The sequence below is a fragment of the Sus scrofa genome, chromosome 14 (genome assembly GCF_054392235.1).
Source record: "Sus scrofa isolate SSC_HxYL_T2T_F1_AM1 chromosome 14, Sscrofa_HxYL_maternal_Yorkshire_Landrace_v2.0, whole genome shotgun sequence".
In the NCBI taxonomy this organism is placed as follows: Eukaryota; Metazoa; Chordata; class Mammalia; order Artiodactyla; family Suidae; genus Sus; species Sus scrofa.
Window position 1 is genome coordinate 63,082,297 of NC_139396.1, and position 6,000 is coordinate 63,088,296.

Sequence of the window (6,000 nt, forward strand, 5' to 3'; positions counted from 1 at the left end):
TTATTTCATATCCCTCTGGAAACACATCATCTAAGTGATCACGGTTTTATTAAGAGAGTTTCAGAGTTTGTCTTTTGAGCCAGCTGCACAGATGTTCTCTCTGCTCTCTTCAGGCCTTTCTAATTGTAGATTTGACATCTTGTAGTTCATGGCAGCATTGAACATGTGACCAAGGGAGTCTTTTTTTTTTTTTTTTTTTCTTTTGCTGCATCCGCAGCCTGCAAAAGTTCCTAGGCCAAGGATCGAACTTATGCCACGGCAGCAACTCAAGCCACTGCAGTGACAATACCGGATCCTTCATCCACTGCACCACAAGAGAACTCCTCTTTGAAGTTGCATGCCTTTACATTTTTATACAAGGACTTAACTTCCTAGCCAAGCATCCCCTTTCTGCTGGCTCCTGTGGCAAAGTCAGGAGGTACTTAACATCTTCTAGCACAACGCCAGGAACCTAGGAGTGACTCCAGGAAGAGGTGCCATCCTACCAACATGGCTGGCAGAGCAGGGATCTATGAACAATGGTTTATTTTTCCCTTTCAGTTTTTTTTTTCTTTTTTGGCCACCCCGAGGCATATGGGGTTCGAGGGCCAAAGATCAGAAAGAAACCACCTACATCACAGCTGTGGCAAAGTAGAACCCTTAACCTACTGTGCCTGGCCCGGGATGTATCATGCATCCCAGGGCTCCAGAGATGCTGCAGGAACTTCTCCCATTCATTTTTTAAATCCAGTTTTAATTCCAAAGAAAAGAAGATAAATCTCTATAAATTTAAATCCATGGGCTTTCTTCTTAAAAATTAAATGCCTTTTTTTTTTTTTTTTTTTTTTTTTTTTTTTTGGTCATCTCTTTAGGGCCGCACCTGTGGCATATGGAGGTTCCCAGGCTAGGGGTCAAATCAGAGCTACAGCTGCTGGCCTGCACCACAGCCACAGCAATGCCAGATTCGAGCCACATCTGCAACCTACACCACAGCTCATGGCAACACCAGATCCTTAACCCACTGAGCAAGGCCAGGGATTGAACCTGCATCCTCATGGATACTAGTCAGAGCTGTTTCCACTGAACCAGCACGGGAACTCCAAATGCCATTTTTAGAATTCACTGAATATTGTCCTGATAAAAAAAGGAATTCAGAACATAATTGATTGCAGGATTGTACATAACACTTGCTTTTTATATTCAGTATTTTAAGCTAAGAGATAGCCACGAGTCCAGCCTCTATTTTAAAATATTCACTTTTGTTTTAAGAATCTAAGGAGGGGTGGAAATCATGATGCATTACTCTGATGTGAAATAAAACCCATATGGCTTTTGGCATGCCCCCATTTCCCAGACAGATGGATAATGTGGTTATCTGGAAGCAACTGCCTTTATAATATTCCTATCTGCTCAGTGATGTCTCAAAGATCAGAGCCATATTTTTCTTGTCTGATAATCCCATCCAGATATACCTTTAGAAGAAGGGTTATCAACGTGGTTCCCAGGCCAGCAACACTGATATCACCTGGGAACTTATTAGAAATGCAAACTTTCAGGCCTCACCCCAGGCCTGGGAGTGGAGCCCAGCCATCTGTGTTAACAAGCTTTCTGGGGATGCTGACCCACACCAAAAGGTGAAAACCACCACTTTAGAAAAATATAACCCCATTTCTAAGAAAGAAAACATTTTAGCAATTAATTCCCTAAGTTTAAAAAAAATTTTTTTTTATTTTTCAAGGGCTGCACCGGCAGCATATGTAAGTTCCCAGGTAGGGGTCAAATTGGAGTTACAGCTGCCAGTCACAGCCACAGCCACAGCCACAGCCACACAGGATCTGAGCCACTTCTGCCACCTATACCACAGCTCAGGGCAATGCCAGATCCTTAACCCGCTGAGCAGGGGCAGGGATCAAACCCGAAACCTCATGGATACCAGTCAGGATCGTTACCACTGAGCCACAATGGGAACTCCCTCAATGCCCATGCCATACTGAGCACTGTTCTTCCAGTTTTCAGAAGGTATATACCTCAACAATCTGCACAAGCAGGAAGGGAATATAAATGCACAGCTTGCTCTGGGCTGACTGTAGCCTGAATACAGCTTTGAGACCCCAGGTGCTAGTGGACAGAGAGAAAGGCAGATCCAGTCAAGGAATGCTGTCTCACCCTTTGCCCAAGAAGCTGATAATCCTACAATGTAAAATCTCTTAATTTAAATGTTGGAAAAATTGGTGACCAATTTTAAAGGTAATTTTTTTAAAAGAACAGCTTTATTGAGATATAATTCACGTACCAATTCACCCTTTTGAAGTGTACAATTTGATGTATTTAGTATATTCGGGGGTTGTGAAAGCATTGTTATACTTTTTTGTTGTTGTCTTTGAAGTTCCTGGGCTAGGGATTGAACCCATGATGCAGTTGCTGCCTGTACCACAGCTGCGGCAACACTGGATCCTCAAGCCACTGCGCCACAAGAGAATATCCATCATCTAATTTTAGAACAGGTTTGTCCCTTCTAAAAGAAATCTCACATGCCTTAGCTGTCAATCCCCATTCCCTGCTCTCCAAACTCATTCTTAGGCAATGACTAATCAACTTTCTCTCTCTATACATTTGCCTATTCTGGATATTTCATGTAAGTGAAATGACATAACACGTTGCCCTCTGTGTCTAGATTATTCCACTTAGCATAATTTTTTTTTTGTCTTTTTGTCTTTTGTTGTTGTTGTTGTTGTTGTTGTTGTTGTTGCTATTTCTTGGGCCGCTCCTGTGGCATATGGAGGTTCCCAGGCTAGGGGTTGAATCGGAGCTGTAGCCACCAGCCTACGCCAGAGCCACAGCAACGCGGGATCCGAGCCGCGTCTTCAACCTACACCACAGCTCACGGCAATGCCGGATCGTCAACCCACTGAGCAAGGGCAGGGACCGAACCCGCAACCTTATGGTTCCTAGTCAGATTCATTAACCACTGCGCCACTACAGGAACTCCACTTAGCATAATTTTTTAAGATTCATTCATATGATAGCATGAATCAGTACGTCATTTCTTTTTATTGCTGAATAATATTCTATTGTATGGATAAACCACATTTTGATCCATTCATCAGCTGATGGACATCTGGGTTGTTTCTACCTTTTGTTTTTATGAAAAAATGATGCTATGAGCATTCATGTACAAGTTTTTGTGTGTACATATATTTTCACTTCCTTTGGGTATATACCTAGGAGTGGAATTGGTACATCATATGGTAACTCTGTGTTAAAATTTTTGAGGAAATACAAAAGTGTTTTGGTGGCTGCACCACTTCACATGCCCACCTGCCAGTGTATGAGGGTTCCAATTTCTCCATGTCCTCACCAGAACTAGTTATTGTCTGTCTTTTTGAGTCTAGCCATTCTGGTGGGTGTGAAGTGATAGTTCACTGTGGTTTTGATTTTCATTTCCCTAATGTCTAGTAGCTTATGCCTCTCTTCTAGAACATATTGGCTATTTATACATCTTCTTGAAAGAAATGTCTATTCATATTCATTGCCCATTTTTATTTATTTACTTATTCTTTAATTTTTTTTAGGGCTGCACCCTTAGCATATGGAGGTTCCCAGGCTAGGGATCGAATGGGAGCCTCAGCTGCCAGCCTACACCACAGCCACGGCAACACCACATCAGAGCTGAGTCTGTGACCTACACTACAGCTCACAGCAAAGTCAGGTCCTTAACAAACGGAGCGGGGCTAGGGATCAAAACCGAGTCCTCATGAATACTAGTCAGGTTCGTTACTGCTGAGCCACAATGGGAACTCCATATCTTTTGCACATTTTTCAATTGGGTTGTCTTTTTTAAAAAGTCTTTCTTTTTTTTTCTTTTCTTTTTCTTTTTTTTTGTCTTTTTGCCATTTCTTGGGCCGCTTCTGCAGCAGATGGAGGTTCCCAGATTAGGGGTCGAATCGGAGCTGTGGCCGCCTGCCTACACCAGAGCCACAGCAACGCGGGATACGAGCCGCGTCTGCAACCTATGCCACAGCTCACAGCAATGCCGGATCCTTAACCCATGGAGCAAGGCCAGGGATCGAACCTGCAACCTCATGGTTCCTAGTCGGATTCGTTAACCACTGAGCCACGACAGGAACTCCAAATTTTTTTTTTTTTGAAAAAAATTTTTTTTTGTCTTTCTTTTTTAATCTTCTTTTTTTTTTGGCTGTACCCACAGCATGTGGAAGTTCCTGGGGCAGGGACAAAACCCTAGTCGAGGCAGTGACAATGCTGAATCCTTAACAGCTAGGCCACCAGGGAACTCCTATTTGTCTTTCAATTATTGAGTTGTAAGAGTTGTTCACTTTTTTTTTAAGATTTTAAGGCCGCACCCTCGGCATACAGAGGTTACCAGGCTAGTGGTCTAGCTGTAGCAGAGCTACAGCTGCCAGCCTACACCACAGCCACAGCAACGCCAGATCCTTAACCCACTGAGCGAGGCCAGGGATCGAACATGCAACCTCATCGTTCCTAGTCGGATTCATTTCCACTGTGCCATGATGGGAACTCCAAATTCTTCACATATTTTGAATGTAAGTCTGTTATTAGTCATATGATTTTCAAATATTTTCTCTCATTCTGTGGGTTGTCTTCATTTCCTTGATGGCATCATTTGCAGCATAAAAGACTTTCACTTTGATATAGTTCAGCATATCTATTTTTTTCTTTTGTCACTCATGCTTTTGATGCCATGTCTGTGAAACTATTGCCTAACTCAAGGTCATGAGGACTTATTCCTATGATTTCAATAATTTTTTTCTTCTTTTTTGGGGGGGCCACACCTGCAGCATATGTAAGTTTCCAGGCTAGGGGTCAAATTGGAGTTGCAGCTGCCAGCCTATGCCACAGCCGCAGCAACGCCAGTTCCCAGCTGCATCTGCGACCCATGCCCAAGATCCAACCCACATCCTCATGGATACTAGTGGGTTCTTAACCTGCTGAGCCACAATGATTTTATCTAAGAGTTTTACAGTTTTAAGTCTTGCAATTGAAATATTCTTTTTGATCCTTCAGGCTACTCAGAACCCTTCAGGCATCTCTTTGTTGCATCTGGCTTATGGTTGTAAAGTAACAAACTGTCAAGGTTTGCTTGGGGCTCAGCACTTTCTAGGACATGGAACTTTCAATGCTAAAACTCAAGTCCTGAGCAAACCATAATGAGATGGCACTTTTACCAACCAGACCTCCAAATTGCCAACTCTGATATAAATTTGTATCCCTACCCTCCACAGCTTCACGTAGATACTGAATCTCCTTACTTCAATGAAGGATGTTTGTTTTCAGTTTAACAAGCGTTTACTGGGTCCCCCAAGTGTAAAGTCCTGGGGTTGAGTGTAGCGAGGAATATTAAATTCCAATTTCAGTGTCCAAAAATAAAGTTTTATTCTTCCAGGTCCATGGGGGTACATCAGCAAAACTTTATGGAGCTTAAGTTCTAAAGAGGGAAGGGAGACACGGTCTAGTGGAAGGGGGATGGGAGAGACACTGAATTCATCAAGGACTGATGAGCCACTGAACTCAGGAGGATTTTGAAAGCAAGGATTTGTTTTTATTCATCTCTGATTCCTCAGGACTGTAGAAATCACTCACGAATGCTGCGTAAATGAGTGATCTTTGGCTTTCTCCTATTCCCCTTACATTTTTTTTCTTGATTCGTCTCACAAGACCTTCAGTCCTGTGGTGACAATGTCATGTCTCATTTGTTCTCTGTCACATGCCCAGTGCTTATTACAGTGCCTGGCACACAGTAGGTACTCAATAAGCAATGCTTTAATGCATGAATACATTTAAAAAATTTTTTTCGTTCTCTACATTTGCTATAGCAGCCTGTGTTGCAGGAATATTATACCGATAACAACCTTAATGAATTCCTGCAAATAAACATTTAGAGAGGCGTCGTCAACCAAAGACAGCTCATTGGTACCTAGACAGCCATTTCACAGGCTGGTGTGCCCTACAGGCAACCCAGTAAAATACCACCAGCCACAGAGA